Source organism: Anomaloglossus baeobatrachus, chromosome 6, assembly GCF_048569485.1.
Source record: "Anomaloglossus baeobatrachus isolate aAnoBae1 chromosome 6, aAnoBae1.hap1, whole genome shotgun sequence".
Classification (NCBI taxonomy): domain Eukaryota; kingdom Metazoa; phylum Chordata; class Amphibia; order Anura; family Aromobatidae; genus Anomaloglossus; species Anomaloglossus baeobatrachus.
The window spans coordinates 173,337,913-173,363,034 of NC_134358.1; the positions used below are offsets into that span (position 1 = coordinate 173,337,913).

A 25,122-nucleotide genomic window follows, 5' to 3' on the forward strand; every position below is an offset into this window, starting at 1 on the left:
CATGGCTGCTTAAGCCATTTGGTACACGTGCTGTTAATAACTGACAGTCATTAAAATCTCTATAACCATGGAAACATTCATTGGAATCTAGAGCTTGTCTCCCAGATTCAAGATGCTCCTTCTGACAAAACATAACATTCCCTTAGACATTTTTAGCTCTCAAGACTGCAAACTAACTAGTATTATCTTTGTCATTAAAGAACATGCGTTCATTGCAAAATGTTTTCCATGGTCAGGGGTCGCTCATCTACATCTAAAAAAACTCGATATGATTTTCATCCAGAAAGGTTGGATGAGTGAAATCCGTATGTTAGGCTAGTTTCACACTTGCGTTCAGCGCATTCCGTCACTATGGAGAATAGCGCAGTCCGTTAACGCATTGCGCTATTCTCCATAGACTTGTATTGACGATGCACTGTAACGCAAGTGTCTGCGTTGCATCCGCTGGACAACGCAGCGTTGTTATTTTGACGCTGCGTCGGGCGGATGGAACGCAGCATGTAACGTTTTTCTGAGCTTGGCGGAGTGTCAAAAAAACGCAGCCTGCAGGAATCCGTTAGGCGTCCGTTGTTTTTATAATGGACGCCTATGGTGGCGGATTCCGTTAGAATGCGTTATTTGACGGATTCCGTTAACGCAGCTGATTTTACACAACTGCGCATGCTCAGATGTGTGAAGTCAAGGAAAAAAAACTATAACGGATTGCGTTATTTTGTACGATCTGTAGCATGCGTTGTGCCACTATATGCAGCGCATCCGTTACATGCGTCACACAACGCAATGCTACGGATCCCGTCCAACGCAGGTGTGAAACTAGCCTTATGCGTTTTTTTTTCTCAGCAGCTATTATTCCACAATCATTTTCAGGACCATTTACATTATTCTGTGCTACTGAATAGTAATATTTTCATAAAAAACTAACAGCATATGGATGGTCCATGTATCATCCGTTTTTCCTCCCGCACTCATAGACTTGCATTGGTGAGTCTCGTCTGTTTTATGCGGCCATATGCAGCAATTTTTTTTCCTCAAGCCAAATACAATAGAGGAAAAAATCGCAGAAGAAGACTGCCTTATTGTTTAACATTGCAATGCAATTTGTTATCAGATTGCGCTCAGCATATTTATACGCAGACGGGAGCCAATCAAAACAAACAACCTCTCAGAGTCAAAAGATAATATGTGATTAGAGATAAGTACATTGATTTGATGCATATCCCTATTTCGTGTCAAATTTCATAAAATGTGCAGATCCCAGGAATTCCAACAACTAGAAATTCAACTCATACGGATCACAAAAAAAGTGTCAAACCATTTTAGGCTTCCTTCATAGGTCAGTGATTCCGTTACATATGACGTCCATTTTCATATGTAAGTCAATAATCAGCAAAAATAAGGGTATTCACTTTACAAGCAAATTAGTAAATTAGACCATAAAACTTAACTTTTAATACATGCTCATTTAATAAGTGATAATAAATCACAGCAATAAATACGTGAAAATAAAACTAACACATACACACAAAGCTCAATTGGACCAGTGTAGTATGTGAGGCACACAGAATAAACCTCCCACAAAAAACTATTCCACCATATTAAATGGTTGGACAGAGTTCCAAAGTATAAACTCAGATTGAACCACCCTCAGGAGAAATAATTGGATTTCATGTAGTGGGATACAGAAAATACAACCAAAAACCTTTTTATACAGACCCAGGATCCTACCCTTCACACTGAATGGGTTCCGTCCAAGAAAAAGGAACTGACAGTAATGTTTACACTGACTGAATGCAGAGCAATTTTACATGAAGACTCCCCTGATGAATAATTAGAATGAAACGCGTTGGGAGGATGTGTTATTCTGCAGAAGATTGAGCAAGCTATGTGTGAAGAGAAGTGATGTTTGGTATCTATATATCCAATATTTGGTAACCAAAAAAGAACACTTCGGCTTGTTTCAGTGATATGCCCATTTCTTAGATGGTAAGACCATTCTTTTTTCTTGGACGATTATATGATTATAAGTATGCCAAAAAAATGTAGCAAATTTGGCGATATTTTGCAAAGACGTGCAACGTTTTGTGCTAAAAAGTCACAAAAAAGGTCAAAGATAAAAAAAAAGATGATTTTTGACTTTGTACAAAAAAATACAAGGAATGCAAGGACAGCATGCAGCATTTTGAATAATTTTGTGCAGAAAATGGCAAAGAATACTACAAGACAAAAAAAAGTGATGCAATAAATGCTACAGATCAATTGGGATCATAATATTGAAAGGACAGTTTAAGATTAAAGGGTACTTTACACTCTGCAATATCGGTACCGATATCGCTAGCGAGCGTACCCGCCCCCCGTCGGTTGTGCGTCACAGGCAAATCGCTGCCAGTGGCGCACAACATCGCTAACATCCGTCACATGGACTTACCTGCCCTGCGACGTCGCTCTGGCCGGCGAACCGCCCACCTCCTTCCTTCCTCATTTCTGGTGGACGCAGGTAAGGAGATGTTTGTCGCATAGTGATGTGTGATGCCGCAGGAATGGCGAAAAACATCGCTACTTACCAGACAACGATTTTTGGTATATGAACAACCTCTCATATATCAACGATTTTTGTCTCTTTTGTGATCATTTAAGGTCACTCCTGCCTGTCACACGCTGCGATGTTGCTAACGACACCGGATGTGCATCACAAACACCGTGACCCCGACGATAAATCGTTAGCGATGTTGCAGCCTGTAAATGGCCTTTAAGGGTATGTGTGCATGTTGCGTTCTGAGCAATGCGGAAAAGAACGCACCTTCAGAACTATAAACACTGCGTTTGTAAAAAAAAAAAACATCCAAAACGCATGCATTTTGGATGCATTTTGCATGCGTTTTGGATACATTTTTTGCAGTATGGTCCCACGGCAATTGAGCTCTGCTACATGCTACTGACAGCAGACAGAGTCATGCGATGAGAATGAACTCGGATGAACTTCACCCGACTTCATTGTCATACCGCGGCTCTGTCTGTGTCACGTCCTGATTAGCAGTCACGTGTGCAGGACTCACCGGTGACCGCTAATCCCCTGAAGTGGGGATTAGCGTCACTCAGGTTACCCGTGGCCAGCTGGAGTCCTCCACCCGAGACCGTAACTCACCTGTGACATCATCGCTGATCGCGCAGCTCATTTCAGTCACTGGGTGACTTGCTGTCACAGTTGGAGGATCCAGCGATCGCCGCGGGTAACCTGACTGATGTCATCGCTGATCGCGCGGCTCACTTCAGTTGCTACGTGGAGCTGACAGAGAGTGGTCTGGTCTGTGACTGCTCCTGTCAGCTTCATGTAGCAGAGCTGAGAGCGTCGTCGGACATCGTGTGGATTATGCCGGACCTGGATGGGTATTTGGGGGTTAATAAAGTGGTGAAAGAGGGTGTTTTTTTTGTCTTTTATTCCAAATAAAGGATTTTTTCGGGTGTATGTGTTTATTTTCTTTAACTTCCAGGTTAATCATGGAATAGGCGATGTAGATAATAATGATGAAACCGGTCTTTGAGCGCTATTGATGGATCAGATTCTAAATATTCTTTTGAAGATTAGGCTTTATTATTAAAAGATAAAGCTCTTATTATCACTTCACAACGCGTTTCAGCAAGATCCCCTTGCTTTCCTCAGGTGTAACAAGAGCTTGTTACACCTGAGGAAAGCAAGGGGATCTTGCTGAAACGCGTTGTGAAGTGATAATAAGAGCTTTATCTTTTAATAATAAAGCCTAATCTTCAAAAGAATATTTAGAATCTGATCCATCAATAGCGCTCAAAGACCGGTTTCATCATTATTATCTACATCGCCTACTCCTGAAGGGGAATCCGGCAAAGAGCTGCTGAGGATCACAGAATCCATCTGTTCACTTTGATTAATCCAGCGAGAGGACGGAGAGCCGACCTGAAAGCTCCAGGATCAAAGGAGTCGGTGAACCAGGAGCCATCAGCGGTAAACCTCCAGCTCCATCCAGCCAAAAGGATCGGATAACACCAGTAACCACAGCCCCTCAAAATCCAGAGGATTTACACGCTCATCACCGAGGTTGTGCGAGGGCGCACAACCAAAGAAGGTGAGCAGCTTCTAATTACATTAATCTAATATTAATACATCGGGTGCTCTTAGATTGCGCTATTGATTTATTTTACAGGTTAATCATGGAAGGTATCTTAGGGAGACGCCTGCCATGATTAACCTAGGACTTAATTGCAGCTATGGGCTGCTGCCATTAACTCCTTATTACCTCGATTGCCACCGCACCAGGGAAATTCGGGATGTGCCGGGACTGTCCCATCTAATGTATGCGGCAATTCCGGGTGGCTTCTGGCTGATATTGTTGGGCTGGGGGGCTCCCCATAATGTGGAGCTCCCCATCCTGAAAATACCAGCCTTCAGCCGTATGGCTTTACCCTGGCTAGTATCCAAATTGGGGGGGACTGCACGTTGCTTTTTTTTTCATTATTTATTTATTTATTTTACTGTACGATATAGACCCGCCCACCGGCGGCTGTGATTGGTTGCAGTGAGACAGCTGTCACTCAACATGGGGGTGTGTCTGACTGCAACTAATCATAGTCGCTGGTGGGCGGGGAAAGCAGGGAATACGAGATTGAATAATGAGCGGCAGGCATTTTCAAAAGAGGAAAAGCTGCCGGAGCTTGTGACAGCCGTGCAGCGCCATGCCAGTGATCGGTGAGTATGAGAGAGGGGGAGAGACCGACCAACGGACAGAGAGAGGGACAGAGAGAGCGACCAACTGACAGAGAAAGAGACCGACAGACAGACAGAGGGAGATTGACCAACATCGACAGAAAGAGACTGAAGACCTGCGTTTTGCTTGTCAAAAAAGCATGCGGAATGCAACAAAAATGCAGTCCAAGTGCATTTTGGTTGCGTTTTGACCCACATCATTGATTTCAATGGGTGGACAACGCAGCTACAACGCACAAAAGAAGTGACATGCTGCTTTTTTTTCCGCAGCAATTCTTGGCATCCAAAACGCTGCGTTTAAAAACGCAGCATGCGCATTGAATTTTCGGACTTCTCATAGACTTTGCTGGGGAAGCAGAATGCATGCAATTTGGCACTGAAATGCTACAGTTCAAAATGTAGCGTTAACGCGGGAAAAACGCAACGTGCGCACAAAGCCTAAGGGGTAATTCTCAACATAAAGGGTAATTAACACGATCTGTTTCTCCAGATATGAGAAAAATGGACTGAATATTCTGATCAGACTGTGATAAGAGTTTGACCAGAGTGGCAACATTTTTTTTTTGAGTGTGGAGAAAAATAAACATTTCTCCACCTCCTCTAATTTTCCTTATGATTCGAGTGTTGTTTGATTTTTTCATGGACCCATACACTTGCATTGCTGATTTTGATCTAACCCCTAGAATCAAAAGGGGACATGTGCACAGCGAATACTGATAGAAGAAAAAATTCAGCTCACTGCATTCTTTATTCAGGATACTCTGAGCATGGTGTCGTCTATGCTCTGATGTGAAAATCCAAAGGTAAGGAAAAGTGATTCAGCTTCACAAGTAAAATTTCCTTTATTGCAGATGTATTAAAAAGTCCAAAAGAATTACAAAGATTAAAATCAATTAAAAGGGTTGCCCACTACTTTTACATTGATGGCTTATTATTAGGATAGGTCATCAATGTCTGATTGACTGGGGTCCAACAACCTGCACCCCCGCCAATCAGCTGTTTTCTGTCCTGGCGGTGGCTGCAGACAGCCAGAAATGCTCAGTTCCGGAGCTGCTCCATCTTCTGATAGCAGCCACGGCCGAGTACTGTACATCCGCCTCCCATTCTAATCAATAGGAGGCTGATATGCAGTACCCAGCAGCGGCCGCTAAAAGAAGACGAAGCAGCTCCAGAACTGAGCATTTCCAGCTTTCTGCTGTCGCGGACGGAAACGAGAACGGCTGATCATTGGAGGTTAGGGGTGTTGGACCCCAGCCGATCAGACATTGATGACCTATCAAAAAGATAGACATCAATGTAAAAGTAGTGGAAAACCTCTTTAATGTCCGTGGCACTCTGGACGCATTTTGAGACATCTACAATAAAGGAAATTCTACTTGTGACATTTTCTTACATGTGCACAGCCCCATTAATTATCATAAGTACGAGTGTTATCCGGGGAAAAACGCATACACGAGTCCTAAAAGTTATCACCTATAAAACAGTCTATCCAAAGGATCCCAAGAATGAGGCTCTGAAACTCCCGATCAGAATACAACAGTAACACATAAGCATAAAGGCATCTCTGTGCTCCAAACGCCTAAAAATACAATTTACGCAATGATATTACAATAACATTGCTCCTATAACCCTTTTGTTCTTTCTAACACATACGTATTTAACATCACATACAACAGTTTCTATACTAAAAATGTACTATTCCACTTAAATCTTACAAAATAGGAAAAAATAGGGAAAAAAAATACATCTTTTTAATGTGCTTACAGACCTCATTTACTTACTTGTTTTCATTGACTTTTTCTACATCGGAAGCTATTTAGTGCCATTGACTTTCTATATATAACAAAAGAGGAATCCACAGAAAGTGGTTACCTATTCTATCACAGCATTGGGAACCATTATCTCTGCTCAGTTTGTGATAGATTTCAAGCACTTTTCAATTATATGTACAAATGCATTGAAATTTAATTAGCCATTTTCACTCAGCTAGAAATTAACCAGACCTTTTTTACCATTTTCCATGTTTTTTATAGTAACAGTCATACAATTCATTTTCATAATCATTTTTTTTTTGTGTCCATTAGTTGTATTGTAAAATCAGGTATGTTTTCCGCAATACCAATATTCATTTTATAAGGAACAGTTTTCTATAACCATACAATTCTTACTTTAATCATTTAAATTATTGAGAGATACAAACGAGTACAGCTAAAGCATTGCTGTATGAAGATATATTGTGTAGATGTTTCTATTGAATATTCTGTTTCATAAAGGAAATACAGTGTGATTTAGTGATAATATTAAAGATATGGAAAACAATTCCAATGGAGATATAAAGCATAAATTCATTCTATCATTTGCAGCTAAAAGGATACTGTTCTTCTTTTGGCCAATGTGTTTTAAAGGGTTTGAGTTTTCTATATATGAAAAGTAAAAATGTAAATCCTTACATTCAATAAATACAGTTGATCTATTACAAATGTATCACCATTGTCCTGTTTGAATATAGAGAGCAGATGAAAGTCAATTACAACATAAGTGTTAAAGGGAATCTGTCAGCAGGTTTTTCTGCTATGTAAGCTGAGGACAGGATGAATTAAAGACACAAAAGGCAGCTATGCCTGTCTTATCTGTGTGTGATTGTTTACTTTTACTAATGGTTTTAATACCCTGTGATTTACATTGCTGGACTAGAAACTCATATGCAGAGTCATCCAGCACACCCCTTGATGTGATTGACATTTCACAGTCAATGCACAATCTCTGTTGAGAACCTGGTCTGGGTGGGGCAGCTCCCTGGGCTCAGCTGCATGTTTGAAACTCAATCCTTTGATTATGTGAGAACGGCTGCAGCCAATATCTATGTGATACACAGTTAGATTCAGAATCTCCTTGCCAACATTATCTTGCTGTCAGATGAGGTAGCAAAAACCTGCTCACAGATTCCCTTTCAGGAAGTTATCTATCTCTTTATTTTCTTCTAAAACAGGGCCCATCATAGTGTAAAAATAAGGGGTCAGTGATTAGCTGCAATTGTCATATTTCCATATAAACCAGATCCGTAGAACGAGTTCCAGTGCCATATAGACATGTGACACCCTGCTGGAAATCACTATTCATAGCTATGGCCAGTGAATGGCTGCAATGGCCCTATGCCAATCCCCGATAGAGGAGGCAACATGGAGACCATCTAGTCATATAGCCATGTGACTACTGTAGTCATTCACTCATATTTACGCCAGAATTCTAGGGTAAAATACCTAAAAAAGCCACAATATTATTGAGAAACTTTGAAGTTACACAAAAATATTGCAACATTTGGTGTTTACAAGTCAGTTGTAGCCAACTACGCCAATATGAGCTCAGCATGAGTATGGCTATGATCATTCATCAAATTCATAATGTTACAACACTTTGGTGGCTTAAATTACTCCATAAATGTACTCCCTGACTGAGGTAACTTATTCCATAAATGTACTTCCTGACTGGGGTAACTTACTGCAGAAGTGTACTCTCTGACTGAGGTAACATGTTCCAGAAATGTACTCCCTGACTGGAGTAACTTATTTCAGAAATGTATTCACTGACTGAGGTAACATGTTCCATAAATGTACTTCCTGACTGGGGTAACTTACTGCAGAAGTGTACTCCCTGACTGAGGTAACATGTTCCAGAAATGTACTCCCTGACTGAGGTAACATGTTCCAGAAATGTACTCCCTGACTGAGGTAACATGTTCCAGAAATGTACTCCCTGACTGGAGTAACTTATTTCAGAAATGTATTCACTGACTGAGGTAACATGTTCCATAAATGTACTCCCTGACTGGAGTAACTTATTTCAGAAATGTTTTCACTGACTGAGGTAACATGTTCCAGAAATGTACTTCCTGACTGGGGTAACTTACTGCAGAAGTGTACTCCCTGACTGAGGTAACATGTTCCAGAAATGTACTCCCTGACTGGGGTAACTTATTCCAGAAATGTACTCCCTGACTGGGATAATTTATTTTAAAAATGTGCTCACTGACTGAGGTAACGTTCCTGAAATGTACTCCCTGACTGGGGTAACTTACTGCAGAAATGTACTCCCTGACTGAGGTAACATGTTCCATAAATGTACTCCCTGACTGGGATAACTTACTGCAGTAGTGTGCTTCCTGACTGGAGTACATTACTGGCTTCCACGCACACCAGTGAACAGATGCACCTAATTCATTAAGCAGCTTACGCCATTTAAAGGGAATCTGTCAGGTCCTCTGTGCCCCAAGAACCAGGAGCAGTTCTGTGCACATATCTATAATCCCTGCCTAACAGTCCCTTCATGTAGATGTACACATAGACAGATATTTAGAAAAGTATTTCAAAAGTCCATTGATGAGAAATGAGGGCTGTGACTAGTCGAGGTAGCGTTAGTTCCCCAACTAGTTGGCCCACTAAGCATGTTATCATGCCCCTGTGGATTTGATAATGTCCTTTATAAAAGCAACATCTTTGGCAGTGCTATACAAAGCCGGGTACGTGTGCTGCATTGAGCTTCTCTGATGCCAGGTGTATGTGTCTCAACTTCAGTTAGGCTCAATGTGCATGATCGAAAGTCGTCCACACTTCCAGGCATGCGCATTACTCTAAAGCCGGGATGCATCCCGGCTTCAAAGAGGCATAGTGCACCTGAACAGATGTGCGGATGACTTCCGATCATGCACATTGAGCCTATCTGAAGCTGGGACGCGTACACCTGGCATCAGAGAAGCTCAATGCTAAGAGGAACAAAGCCACGCGTAGCTTTGAATAGTGCTGATACAGACACTGTTTTTGTAAAGCATGTTATAACACCCCCTCGACTAGTCAAAGCATAATTAGCATATCATAAACGGACTTTAGAAATACTTTTTCTAAAGATCTGTTTATTTGTGCTTCTATATGAAGGGAATGTTGGGCAGGGATTTTAGATATGTGCAAAGATCTGCTTGTGGTTCTGGGTGCACAGGGGACCTGACAGCTTCCCTTTAATGAATTAGGTGCATTATACCCTAGTAAGCCATGTCATTAGGACTCACAGGTGCAATTCCAATTTTAATAAATCGGCTAATACATGTTACTTTACATCACACCTTATTATACAGTGTTTCTGAAAATGTTGGCTTAAAAATGATTAATAAACACTTCTCAATATACTTGGAAATTTCTTACTGCTCACATACCACTGCTTTTTTGGGAACCCTGGCTCTAATATTAGTTTATACTTCACACATAAGGACATGTCATCCATCAGGAACATCATAGTGACCCTAACCTATCACATTACCCTTTGGCAATCCATAGTGATGTCAACATATTGGATTGTAATTGAGCAACGTACCATTACACAGGCCTTTAGAATGAAATATGGTTGAGGGTTCAAACAATGGCAACAAGAGACAAGTTGGATTATTTTGCAGCTTATTTGAAAGTTCTTTTTACCCATGAAACAGACTTTCAATAATACACAAGTTTGAGGGGACACTATGCCAGTTTTTAAGATTATTTATTTAAATAATTAAAAAAAAAGCTGCATGCAGTTCCTCTTATTTTGATACACAGCCAAGTTAAGTGCACGGCTGGGGGCTGCAGCCTGTAGCTGTGGGCTTTCAATAATACAACTCATAAAGCAATGTAAACTGCCAACAAGTCTCTTTGTATTTCAGTAGCTAAAGGCAGATATTAACTATCGAAATTGTGGATGAGCAATATGTATTTTCTTTAGAGGTCACTTGACGCCATCTTTCTCACTTGTACCTACTTACATATAGACGAGTCTTAATGTGCTACTAGATAAAATTAGTGTATATTAGTTCAAAATAAAGAAAAAAACACATTTGCTTTTGTTTAAAGGCCCTGTCACACACAGAGATAAATCTTCGGCAGATCTGTGGTTGCAGTGAAATTGTGGACAATCAGTGCCAGGTTTGTGGCTGTGTACAAATGGAACAATATGTCCATGATTTCACTGCAACCACAGATCTGCCAAAGATTTATCTCTGCGTGTAAAGTGGCCTTTAGTCTCATCCTGTGAAGAAATAACATTACATAGGTGGCTCCATCTGTAACAAGTATTATGGTCTAAATAGGAGCTAATAGATAATTATCCTTACATCCTTACATATAAATATCCTTACATTAGTAACTTGCTCCCCTAATTATAATTAGGGGAGCAAGTTACTAATGTAAGGATATTTTTTCTTGTAGCATTTCTGCTTCCAGAAATGCTTTTATTTATATGCATAAAACCTGCATAAATGAACTGATTATGAAGACACAAGGCATCCATTACAACGTGCCCTCCCGGAGTCCCGGATAGCATCGTCCAGAAATGATTGTGTGCTTCCCTTTAGCTCGATAAAGGCTCCATCTGGTGATGTGCTACACTGCTAATCTAAATGAGGCATCTGAGACAATATCTTCCCAAAGCTTATTACAGTTATTATCACAGCTGCATGGCAAAGCACACTGGGAAAATAGAAGGATTTATGAATGAGTACATAACTGCGACCCAGTATTTAGGAACCTTTGTGATGCTGACCTATCAGATTCACAGAAATCTTGAAAGAAAGTTTAAATGCAATTATGTTTGACTCAGTAAATCACATCCTGGGGTTTTACTAACAAAGCACAAATGTGCACCAACACAGATCTCGAAAGTAGAATTAAGTTATAGACTCAATAAAATATTGATGGATTCATAACTAAGTGCAAAACCAAACATTTACTCTTTCAAGGTGAAATATTCCTTCTGCATATTAACCGGAAGGACAAGCAAGCTTTATTACTATTACCAGAGATTTAGTGATCCCCTTCAAGAAGCCTCCCGGGAAGTTAATTTTTTTATTACATGTGTATATAATGTAATGTGTTAAACAATTACCGACTGCCGCTTTGTCCAGTATTTTTTGCCGTTTTGCTCCTCTTCCCTGTGACGTCACCGCTATTCAGACTATCTGGTTCACTTTATGCTCTATGCGTGAGCCGGAAGTCTCTTTAAATGTTAGTCTATTGAGCCTCGTTCTGAGGCTCCATAGACTTACATTGTAAAAGCCACTTCCAGGTCACACAAAGTGCAGGGTGACCCAGACAGTCTGAAAAGCAGTGACATCACTCAGAAGAGGAGCAGAGCAGTGCTGGATCATGGAGAAGGTGACAGAAGGTGAGTATATTAATACACTCACGCTACACTACACAAACATATACACATTCTTAAAGGACGCAGCCAATTTTGTTTTTGAGTTTATTTTTTTCCTCCCCTTTTTCAAAAAAGTAGAACATTTTTTAGTTTTCCATCAATATAGATGTATGAGCGGTCTGCCCGCTCTAACCCCTTTCCAATTTGGCTGCCGGAATCACCTTCCTTCCACAAATAGTGAAAGCCCCCTGGTCTTTTGTGATATCAAACATGTAGGGTTTTTTTTTACTATGTTAGTGGCTTACAAAGTGTTGAATTTTCTAAAAAAAGTTTGGTTTATACTGCCATTTTCTAAGACCGATAGGTTTTTATTTTTCCATCAATAGAGCTGAATGAGGGTTTGATTTTTGCATGGCAGCTGGTATTTTTATTTATACTATTTTGGGGTATATAGAACATTTTATCACTTTTTATTGCATTTTTTGTGGTGATATGGTGACCTAAAAAGGCAATTTTTCGATTTTTTTTTTTTTCTTAACAGCACATACTTATTGGGTTATATAATTTTATATTTTGATATATCAGACTTTTACAGATGCTGCTTTATTTTTAGTTTTTGACAGTGAAACTGAGATTTTTGAAATGTTGTATGTCTTTTTATTTTTTAATATCCTTATAACTTTTTTTTTTCACCTTATTTTTATTTCCTCTTTGGGAACTTGAATCTGCATTATTTTGATCAGATGTACTATAAATGGCAATACTATAGTATTGCTGTAAATAGCAAAAAATCACTGTCTCCTATGATACTCAACCTATTGCTGGATGTCGCAGGAGAATTAACATGACAGCCACGGGGGCCTAGACCAGGCCCACAGCTAGCAAGGCAACTCCCTGCGATATCGATCACTGCTAGCGCCGATTATTCTTGTTAAAGGCAGATGCCGGCTATGTAATATAGCCGGCATCTGTTCTGTGGGGAGTTGACACATTATGATATATATTTACTATATATCCATCATGGAGCATTATGGGGTTAAAATCATAGAAAAATATTAGGCAGATTTAAAACAATACAAACAAGGTTCCTAGCTTATATATATAATTTGTTCGGGGTTTTCCCGCGAACAACGTTCATTTTAAAGTTGACTTTAGTTGAGTTTAGTCAGGGGGTCATTTTAGACTCTGAAATGCGTTGAATAATAAAATCATGACGATTAACCCTTGGATTTATCTCCAGTTTATCTCCATGGCAGAGCAGTTAACCCTTTTCTCCTTCTTGTTATTACCTTGTATCTACTGGGTACCCGGCAGCCATCGTGGTTCAGTATTATGCTCTAATGGTAGTTGTGACCCTCACAACTCCTCAAGGTGAATTTTTCCAAGCTCATTTTTCTTCTTTCTAGTGGGATAATTAACCATTTGAGCCTTTTGCCTTCTCCAGATTTTTGTCTACAATAATAATTTCCACAATTGGATTTGTTTCTGTGATGAAATAATCTTATATATGTGACCCTGCTTTGTACTGTGTAATGCCTGTGCCTGACCATACAGGGACATGTTCTGATCATACCACATCTCCTGGGCAGGGGAGGAAGTAATAAAGTATACCAACAGTACAGCACGGGCTTGCAAATTATTCTTTCTATGAGGTAAAATATTTTTTAAAAACAAGCAGGGAAATGATTTACCTCAAAAAAAGACTCAGGTACGATCTCAGGCTGCGCTATTTGTATACTCCCTTTTGCTTCCTCCCCGCCCAGGAGCTTTGGTATGATCAGACCATGTCCCTGTATGGTCAGACATGGCCATTACACAGTACATAGCAGGGGCACATATAAAATATCTCAGCACAGGAATATTTTTTTAAAAAAAACATCCAATTGTATAAATTATTATTAATCCCAGATCTATTGATTATAATTAACTTTGAAATTAACTTTGTTAGTGGGAAAACACTTTTAACTTTTAAAATAACGACAACATTGGGCAGACATAGTACTCATGCTTAAACCTACCGTATATTAGGCAGTATGAAAATGCCAAAAATGTATTACAGTGGTTTGTAAAAAGAGATAGATGCCAGATAACTTTTGCCATGTGTCGTGTATGCCTGTGCACGGATATCACCTCTGATTAGGCTTGATTATAAGCAAATACTGTACTTCTAGATAACTTAATCTTCTTCGATAGCTAATGAGCTAAGTAGGAAATCTGGAAATCGCTTTAGGCCCGATTAATCAAAACTGATATTTTGATGGAGTGGTTCGTTGTAAAATGCGTCAAATTCATTACAAAGAATTAATAATTAATTTGGCTCATATTTCAGCCTTTTTAGGTCACCACAAGAAATGTGCTCCACTCACCGACTGTAGTACATTTCTGTTGCCATTTTTTTGCATAAATGATGATGAATTATTTGGCCGCACTTGACAACACCGTTTCATGGCTAAACACTGTTCATTTTTAAAAAGTTGTCAGAGATCGTTGAGACTGGCAAAAAAATGTCAAATATCTTACAAAATCTGCACAACTATGAGTTGCTAAAAAATGTTGTGACATTTCAAAATGTTCTATTAAAAACTTTATCTCTTTACTCCGCTGTTGTCTGTCTAATGTCATGCAAGCTTAAAGAAATGGCTATTATTCAGTTTAGGGCAGTCAAGTCATTGTTTAATGGCAGGAGCAGTGCATTCTGGGAAGCAAGGAAAACAAAATTCCAGTACATTCAGTGCTGGCAAGATGCTGATGAAGAGAAACAGCCTAACCAAAAGTAGTTGAGTGCAAGGGCTGCATATGAATATTAGGACCAATTCTGCACATATTAATAAGCTTAACCAACAGCAGCTTTACTTATGGAGGATGAGGACAGCAATGCTGTGCTTTTCCACAGGTTTTGTGTGAAATGACAGGTACACTACACTTTTAATGTTTAACTGATGTAATCCTACCTGGTAGACTCACAAATGCATAAACTGATACTTCAATAATTTATGTCATTTTGTCTTTGTGCATCTATGTATATTCTGTCATATACAGTGGGGAAAAAAGGATTTAGTCAGCCACCAATTGTGCAAGTTCTCCCACTTCAAAAGATGAGCAAGGCCTGTAATTGATATCATAAGTAGACCACAACTATGAGAGATAAAATGAGAAAACAAATCCAGAAAATCACCTTGTCTGATTTGGCAAGATTTTTTTTGCAAATTATGGTGGAAAAAAAGTATTTAGTCACCAAAAACATGCAAGATTTCTGGCTCTCACAGAACTGTAATTTCTTTTTTAAAAGGCTCCTCTGTCCTCCACTCATTACCTGTAGTAATGGCACCTGTTTTAACTTGTTATCAGTATAAAAGACACATGTCCACAACCTCAAACAGTCACACTCCAAACTCCACTATGTTGAAGACCAAGGAGCTGTCGAAGGATACCAGAAACAAAATTGTAGCCCTGCACCAGGCTGGAAAGACTGAATCTGCAATAGCAAGCAGCTTGGTGTGATGAAATCAACTGTGGGAGCAGTAATAAGAAAATGGAAGACATACAAGACCATTGATAATCTCCCTCAATCTGGGATTCCATGCAAGATCTCACCCCATGGGATCAAAATGATCACAAAAATGGTGAGCAAAAATCCCAGAACCATAAAGGGGGGACCTAGTAACAAAGGCTACCATCAGTAACACACAATGCCGACAGGGACTCAGATCCTTCAGTGCCAGACGTGTTCCCCTGCTTAAGCCAGTACATGTCCGGGCCCGTCTAAAGTTTACTAGAGAGCATTTGAATTATCCAGAAGAGTATTGGGAGAATGTCATATGGTCTGATGAAACCAAAGTAGAACTGTTTGGTAAAATCACAACTAGTCACATTTGGGGGAGACAGAATGCTGAGTTGCATCCAAAGAACACCATACTTACTGTGAAGCATGAGGGTGGCAACATCATGCTTTGGGGCTGTTTCTCTGCAAAGGGACCAGGATTGCTGATCCGTGGACATGAAAGAATGAATGGGGCTATGTATCATGAGATTTTGAGTGCAAACCTCCTTCCATCAGCAAGGGCATTGAAGATGAAACATGGCTGGGTCTTTCAGCATGATAATGATCCCAAGCATCCCGCCAGGGCAACAAAGGAATGGCTTCGTAAGAGGCATATGAAGGTCCTGGAGTGGCCTAGTCAGTCTCCAGATCTAAACCCCATAGAAAACCTTTGGAGGGAGTTGAAAGTCCGTGCTGCCCAGTGACAGGGCCAAAACATCACTGCTTTTGAGGAGATTTGCATACAGGAATGGGCCAACATACAACCAACAGTGTGTGCCAACTTTATGAAGACTTACAGAAAATGTATGACCTCTGTCATTGCCAACAAAGGATATATAACAAAATATTGAGACAAACTTTTGTTATTGAACAAATACTTATTTTCCATCATAATTTGAAAAAAAAATACTTGCCAAATCAGACAAGGTGATTTTCGGGATTTGTTTTCTCATGTTGTCTCTCATAGTTGTGGTCTACCTATGATGTCAATTACAGGCCAACCTCATCTTTTTAAGTGGGAGAACTTACACAATTGGGGGCTGACTAAATTCTTTTTTTTCTCCACTGTATAATGAGCAAGAGATACTGACATTACAAGAAAGACATAAATGAAATATCTTCATTCATTAGTGTATTGTCCATGCTTACCATCTTAGGCTAGGTTCACATTTCCGTTGTTTTGCATCAGTCACAATCCGCCTCTCTGATAAACAACGCAATCCATTTGGCGTATTCCACTGTTTCCCATAGACTTATATGAGCGAGGGATTGTGACTGATGCCCTTGCGTTGCATCCTCCGCCCAACTGATCAGTCGTAGAACGACTGACCGTCGGGCAGCAGGAACGTAGAGAGTAACGTTTTTTGAGCAGCGGAATCCTTATGATTTTACTGCTCATGCTCTCTCTTGGCGACTGAACGATCAGCTGATCGCCCAGCAGCCGCATTCTGTGAGCGTTCAGCTGATCACCCGGTGGCCGGCTTCTGTGAGCGATCAGCTGATCACCCGGCGGCCAGCTTCTGTGAGCGATCAGTTGATCTCCCGGCGGCCGACTATTGTGAGCGATCAGCTGATCTCACGGCGGCCGACTATTGAACGATCAGCTGATCGTTCACAATAGTCGGCCAACAGGAGATCATCTGATCACTCTCAAAAGCCGGCGGCCGGCTATTGTGAACGATCAGCTGATCGTTCTCTCTCTCGTTTTATAACGGAATCCGCTTTCTAATTCCAATTATTGTCATCCGTTGTACAATGCATCAGTCACAAGGGTCAAGCAACACATGTGACTGATGCAAAACAACGGAAATGTGAACCTTGTCTTACTCTTTCTGTGTTCATAATCTTCAATATTTCTCTGCTCTGTTTAATTTTTGATGTAATTCTATTCTCTCCATACTATTTTCTTATCTTCACCGATTTTCTCCCTACATTTAATGCTGTTATCCCCCATTGTACGATCCCTTATTAACAGTCCGAGGCTGCATTGGGCAACCCCTTTAGTGAAAAAGTAATTGATAAACAATAATACAGAAAATACTTGTGCTTTTTTATTGTTTGCAAGATACTATTCTTCAGGATATGCCTTGAAGAGTCTCCTCAAGCTGAGGTGTCCTGATACATCACTGTATCACTATGCAGAACATTAGGGATGTATACAAGAAGACGCACGGCCCAATGACCATGGGCGGGAGAGGAATCGGTAAAGTTAGTATTTGCAAGGTTTATTTTACTTTCATAATTGTGTCAAGACAAAAAAAATCAACAGAGACAAATTATTTAATAAGTAGATAATGAAAAGTCATGATTATAGAATGTGTTTCAAATTAATGTGATTTTCAAGAGATCTGCTCACTTTCTCTTCTTGAAGCCTGAATATATCTAATTTTGCTATGATTATAGTCAGTGGTGTAACTAGTGCTCGATATGCCCTGGTGCAAAATTTGCACCTAGGCCCACTTCACCCGCATGTTGGTCATATAAATGGGCCTTTGTAGCATTTTAAATCCTTTAAAGACATATGAGTTGCCCTTCCCCCCATTATGTAGTATTGTCCTTCATCCTGTTCTAATGTACCCCATCCAGGACTCCTTCCTGGTAACTATATCCTACATCCTGGTATATATGTCTCCTATCCTGGTATACATGTCCTTATCCTGGACCCCAGACTAATATACATGTCTCCATCTAGTATATATAAAAAAAAAAAATAAATAAATCTTTATTTTTATATAGCGCTAACATATTCCGCAGCGCTTCACATACATCAGGAACGCTGTCCCCATTGGGGGCTCACAATCTAAATTCCCTATCTGTATGTCTTTGGAGTGTGGGAGGAAACCGGAGTACCCGGAGGAAACCCACGCAAACACGGGGAGAACATACAAACTCCTTGCAGATGTTGTCCTTGGTGGGATTCGAACCCAGGACCCCAGCGCTGCAAGGCTGCAGTGCTAACCACTGAGCCACCGTGCCGCCCTCACTATCCTGGTATATATGTCCCCATCCTGGGTCCCATCCTGGTATATATGTCTCCATTCTGTCTCTAACACAAGCAAAAAAAAACCCCAGTGTCTCACCCTCCCTGGCTCCCACGCCACACGATGCCCTTCTCTGTAGCCAGCATGCAGTGGCTGGCAGTTGACATCAGCGTACGTCACTGTCAAGCACCCTCAGTCACGGAGACACCGGCGTCAGTTGCTGGCCACTGTTTTGCTGACAGCATGTATTACGGTGCAGTCACCCGACCGGTCTCTGTACCGTGATGCATTTTAGCTAGATGTGCAATTGTGCATCCTCGGGCTCACATCCAGCTGAAGCAAGTGCAACCCATACAAATGCAATTGTTATGCCCCTTATTATAGACACCCATGGTAATAGGCTATATCTGCAGTAAACATGTATATACCTTTATATATACAGCTGCCTAAGTCAGATACAACTGTATCAAACTCTGAAGGGCAATGGTTTATACACATGTGGTCAAGTATGCATTTTGCTGAAATTTTCCTAAATAATGGCAAAACAATATTATTTAGTCATTATTTTCGAACAACAAACAAACTTTCTAAAAACAACTTATCATCACAACCTGTGAATTTACCCTAAAAAGTGTTAGTTCTGTCCTGGATTTCTTTTTCTAAATGGTAACATAAATGTTTCTATCCAATCACTGCAAAATATACAGTGTCTCCAACATAATGATTGTGTTGCAAATTTGCATCCCAGTTTATTATAAATTCTAGCATTTTTTGGTAAGTCATATCACCTCCCAAAGGACACTGTATGGTAAGATAGCCATAGATGGAGCATATAATCATCTCTGTGAGAATAGTGCAAGAGTTCCAGGAAACTGAACTTTAGAGACAAAATGCAGTATTGTAATGTTCAGCATTTAAAAAAGGAACAAAACAATGCCACTAATCTGCAGAATTGCATAAAAAAAGCAAAAAAAAACCCAAACAAAATAAAAGCAAAAAGAAACCTTAGGTCAATGGCATTACGTATATGCTGTTAAGAACATTTTAATGTTTGCACTTGATAATATTTGACACGAGTTTTACTGTGAATAATATTCAGGGAATATCAAATTGACCCATCAGTGATTCGAAGGAGTGAGGAGCTGAGTTTCAGCGAGATGATCATATGAGTAACAGTTTTTATATATGAGAGGTCTAACCCGGCTCTCCATTGTCTGCAGCAAAGCATCACCTTTCTATACCCAAATACCCTTAATATGGCAGTGACATGTTGGTGCTTCCCAATACACTAAACTTCCAGGAATAGCAGAAAGAGCAAAAGTGAAAAATAGCAAAAGTCTCATAAAAAAAACAAGTATATTTTCCAAAAATTCTGCTCAACTTTCATATTCCTCATTATAAAGTTAAGTAGATAATAGTCTAACAGACCATCATATTTTATAAATGGTAATATAATTATAAACATCTTCAATGCAACAATAAATACAAAAGTAACTTACATCCAAAGTGATCCTAATGGCTGGTAAGCAAAGCGAAGATGAGCAGCATTCTGCAATGGAGCCTTTCCTAAAAAAATTAGACATTTAAATAATAGTTAATAATGGCATGTCATAAACAGTGAAGCTCTAAAAATGACATTCAGATGTTCTATATAATTCTGATTAATTTCATACCCTACATTAGCATGAAAGAAGAATCAGTGATAGAGATGAGCAAATCAGGCAAAATTTGACTTGCTTGCTCATGTGTTTTTTCCTGGGAAATTCAATTTTCGGAGAAAATTTCTCTAGACTCCAGAACATAATAAATGGAATACTTAAAAAATAATTTAAACAATGTACACTCTCCTTACTGCTTACATCTCCACTCCTCGGCTCCTCACTGTTGCATCTTTGAATCAGCGTTAGTGGCGGTGGTTGTTAAAGCTGAGACTTTCAGTTTTCCTATGCCCGGAAGGGTTCTATGCCTGAGCCCGCAAAGGTTGCAGTGCATGTGGTGACATCACCCTTCGTACGTCAGATGCGACCTTTGGGGGCGCATGCGCAGAACCCTCTTGTCCCTAGCAAATACAGAAGTCTGAGAATAACGACCAAGGATTTCACCACCGTCAAAGATGTGGGGAAGGCTGGACAGGTGGCAATGAGAAGTGGAGAGGCCGGAGAGGTAAGGGTAAGCTGTTTTTTTTAACATTTTCATAGCCTTTTATGGTTCACAAAAATGTCAGCCAGTTATCTCTATATTGCTGAATCAGCACATGTGAACGGCATAAAATCCTCATTTTGGTGAATGCTGATTTTTGTAAACTTCTGATTTTTGTAAACTTTGACTCGAATTTACTCATTCATCTCTGCTTAGTTAAGATAACAGCACCACTCGTTCATTAATTTTAATTAAGCTGATCTGCAGTATCAGATAGGCACACAGACATGAATGTTGATGACTCAGTTACTACAGAAAAAATGAATATGCCTTTAAAATGAAAATACACTATTAAAAACTATTTGTTTTTTTTGTACATTAGATAGGTTTGAAATCCTGAACTGTTTAATAACCTAAGATATAATAACATATTAATAATATGTTTATAGTGGTCAGACCTCAGTTTTTCTGATCAAAATAAACTTGGTGAACATAGAACTAAAACGTTAGCTTTCTACTGTGCTCACAAGTGGCAGTCCTATAATATTACAGTATTTCTATATTCTCATTTTGATGACACTTTGTTTCAGAATTCCAGTGCTTGCTGGGATACCCAAACAAAGTGTCAGGAGAGACCAGTGTGTCCTGCAGGAGTGCAATGGAGGCCTCTGTGTGGATGACATAGGACGCAGTGGCGTACCGTCAATAGAGGCAGACCACGCCACTGCTACGGTGCTTGTGACGCTAGGGGGCCCCTGAGCTGAGGGGGGACACTCATTTTAGTTTCATGATGATCATTGAATCCAGGTGCAGGCAGCCAGCCAGGCTGAGTGTCAGACTGTCAGGCAGAGTCTGTAGCTCAGCGCCGGCAGTCGCAGAAACCCCTCCTGCTCTGTTGCTTCTCTTGCTGAACTTGTATGTGAACGACACGCCCCCCCTGGCTGACGTAGCTTTGCAGCCAGAGAGAGTTTCAGATGCAGGCGGCAGCCATTGGATTATGCTTGTACTGTTCGGGGTTGGTGGGGCTCAGCAGTGTCAGACTCGGCACCCATCCAGCAGCCGAGAGACTCAGATTGCCACACAGCCACACACAAAATCAGGACTGTATCACTGAGCACAGACAGCAAACCGCACTGAGTGCCTACTGTTCTTTAACATACACTTTGGTAATAGTCTATTTACTGGACTCCTGGAGTCCTGGTAGATGTATAGCGCCTGGCTAGAGCAAAGATAAATTCATAATGCATATATACCCCCCTAAGTAACTTATATGACCCCCCCGGCCCCCAGTAACTTGTTTGGCCCCCAGTAACTTTTCGTTGCCCCCCCATTGGCCCCTAGTAACTTGTATGCCGGCCCTCAGTAACGTGTATGTCCCCCCAGGGCCCGAGTAACTTGTATGTGCCCCCAGGGCCCCAATAAATTGTATGCCGGCCGCCAGGGCCCTAGTAACTTGTATGCCGGTCCCAGTAATGTGTATGTCCCCCCAGGGCCCCAGTAACTTGTATGTGCCCCCAGGGCCCCAGTAACTTGTATGTCGGCCCCCAGTAATGTGTATGTCCCCCCAGGGCCCCAGTAACTTGTATGTGCCCTCAGGGCCCCCCAGTAACTTGTATATCCCCCAGGGCCCCAGACAGTAACTTGTATGCTGGCCTGGCCCCCAGTAATTTATATGTCCCCCCAGTAACTTGTATCCCCACCCAGAAACATGTAAGCTCCCCCCAGTAACTTGTATGTCCCTCCCCAGGCCCCAGTAACTTGTATGCTGGCCCCCAGTAATGTGTATGCCCCCCCCCCAGTAACTTGTATCCCCCCAGGAACATGTAAGCACCCCCAGTAACTTGTATGTGCCCCCAGGGAACCAGTAACTTGTATGTGGCCCCAGTAACTTGTAAGCCCCCACTGGTCCCTAGTAACTTGTATGCTGATCCACAGTAATGTGTATGTCCCCCCCAAGTAACTTGTATCCCCCCATTAAACATGTAAGCCACCCCCAGTAACTTGTATGCCCCCCTCTGGCTTCTAGTAACTTGTATGCTGGCCTCTCAGTAACACGTGTGGCGCCCCTCAGTAACACATGTGCTGCCCAGTGGCGTACCATCAGTAGAGGCAGACCACGCCACAGCTACGAGGCCCACGAACTGGAGGGGCCCAGGGCAGCTGCTTGCGGTGTGTGTGTTTTCACTTTCATGCATCATACTCCCAGGCCATTACCAAGCAGCTGATTAACGCGCTGGGTGTCGGCACTGATTGCATAGCTGCAGACTGGCCAACGCAGAGATTCAGACTCGCCCACACTACACAATGTGCGCGGCGTGTGCTGAAGAGGAGGGAGTTGCAAGGCAGCAGCTTCCTCCAACCAGAGAGCTGTTAGAGATGCCAGGAGGAGAACAGCCAATCAGGTGAGGGGACAGAGCTTGTTCAGTACAGCTGCGGGAGAAATTAAATGATAAAAAGGAAAACATTGCTAGAGTGGAGCAGGAGTAGAGACTACAGAAAAGAGAGAAAAGCAAACAGAGAGCAGAAAAACAGGGAGTGATCAGCGACGAACAGAAGGAATAGAAAGAAAAAGCAGAGGACAGGAGGAGCAGCCAGGAGGACTGACAGGAAGTGCATGCAACAAGAAGGTCAGAGCCACTATCATCATCTCTCACAGCACAGAAGCAGGTGAGTGTTATAATTTACAAGTGTCTGCCTGTAACACAACAAACAAAATGCCCTGTGCTGTGCCATCACTGTGTTGTGTGCATGTGTCTGTTGCCCTTTTGCTGTGCCATCACTGTGTGTGTGTGTGTCTGTGTGTGTCTGTTGCCCCTGTGCTGTGCCATCACTGTGTGTGTCTGTTGCCCCTGTACTGTGCCATCACTGTGTTTGTTTGTGCGTGTCTGTTGCCCCTGTGCTATGCCATCACTCTGTGTGTGTGTCTGTTGCCCCTGTTCTGTGCCAACACTGTGTGTGTGTTGCCCTTGTGCTGTGCCATCACTGTGTGTGTTTTGCCTATGTGCTGTGCCATCAGTGTTTGTGTGTTTTGTCCATGTGCTGTGCCATAAATGTGTGTGTGTGTGTGTGTTTGTTACCCATGTGTGTATATTTTTGCCCCTGTGCTGTTCTATCTGTGTCTGTGTGTGTTTTGCCCATGTGCTGTCCCATCAGTTTGTGTGTGTGTGTGTATTTATCAATGTGTGTGTGTTTTGCCCATGTCTGTGCCATCACTCTGAGTGTGTGTGTGTGTGTGTGTGTGTGTCTGTTTCCCCTGTGCTGTGCCATCACTCTGTGTGTGTGTGTTGCCCCTGTGCTGTGCCATCACTCTGTGCTTGTGTTGCCCCTGTGCTGTGCCATCACTGTGTGTGTATGTGTGTGTGTCTGTTGCTCCTGTACTGTGCCATCACTGTGTGTCTGTTGCCCCTGTGCTGTGCCATCATTGGGTGTGTGTGTGTGTGTGTGTCCATTGCCCCTGTGCTGTGCCATCACTGTGTGTGTGTGTGTGTGTGTGTGTCTGTTGCCCCTGTGCTGTGCCATCACTCTGTGTGTGTCTGTTGCCCCTGTGCTGTGCCATCAGCGTGTGTGTGTTGCCCATGTGCTGTGCCATCAGTGTGTGTGTGTGTGTGTGTGTGTGTGTGTGTATTATCCCTGCACTGTGCAGAGTTTTACTATAGATCTATAGATCCTAAGGCTATGAAGAGGGTCATAATTGTTACCATTATACGGGGGGGACAGATGTGAAAACGTATATTACGTGTGCGGTGAGGGGCACGAAGAAGGACATCACTACTTTACGCCAAGTTCACGTATTGCATATTTTGGGGAGATTTGCAGTGTGAACCCACTGGTCTTGGTGCAGTGGCCTTTGCTCAGTAACAGGACGGTGGTTATATTCAGACTCTATGTAGTGATATTTGGTCATGGAGTTGCGGCATTATTTTGCAATGTATTATTGGCCTTTATATGGTGGGTGTTGTTCAGTAATACTATGTAGTAGTATGTGTTATTTCTGACTTTAAGCCGCCCCCAATAACATGTATGATGATTATTGTTAATATTTATTGTATTTTTTTTATCGGGGGAGGGGGGCCCCATTCAGACTTTTGCTCTGGGGCCCCATGATTTCTATGTACGCCCCTGGTAGGACGCATCATCGACATGGAGCTGGGAAGGACGACAGCGATGGAAGGAAGATAAGACGTGACAGACCGAGACCTGTGAAGCCCATTTGACCAGACCGCCCTTCATGGGAGTATAATAAAAGTGTTTTTTTATGTTATACAGAGCAGCCTTGGCTCTTATATATAGTATTCCAGAATTATATATATATATATATATATATATATATATATATATATATTGTGATAACACGCTCCGGGATCGCCTTTGCTGGGTTCAAAGGGCACGTATTCACCTCAGGCAGACAGCCGAATTCAAGATGTAACTGACGCTTGGTCAGGTTTATTGCAGTGAAGCATAAACAAAAGAAAAAACACCAACAAAATAAATCCTTGCCTGTCCGGCGCTAACTATACACGGTGATATCCTGACTACAAACTGGAGGGCTTCTCCCTTCCAGCTAAACC

General features: G+C 41.4%; 1 protein-coding gene across 3 annotated transcripts in view; it reads right to left on the reverse strand.

The window, feature by feature from the left end:
- Window positions 1-25,122, reverse strand: part of DLGAP1 (DLG associated protein 1) — a 928,622-nt gene that overhangs the window by 827,718 nt on the left and 75,782 nt on the right. For all 3 annotated transcript variants that reach the window (XM_075314493.1, XM_075314492.1, XM_075314494.1), the window contains exon 2: window positions 19,915-19,981. The gene's annotated coding sequence lies outside the window, so the exon portion shown is untranslated. The remainder of the gene's footprint in view (window positions 1-19,914; window positions 19,982-25,122) is intronic.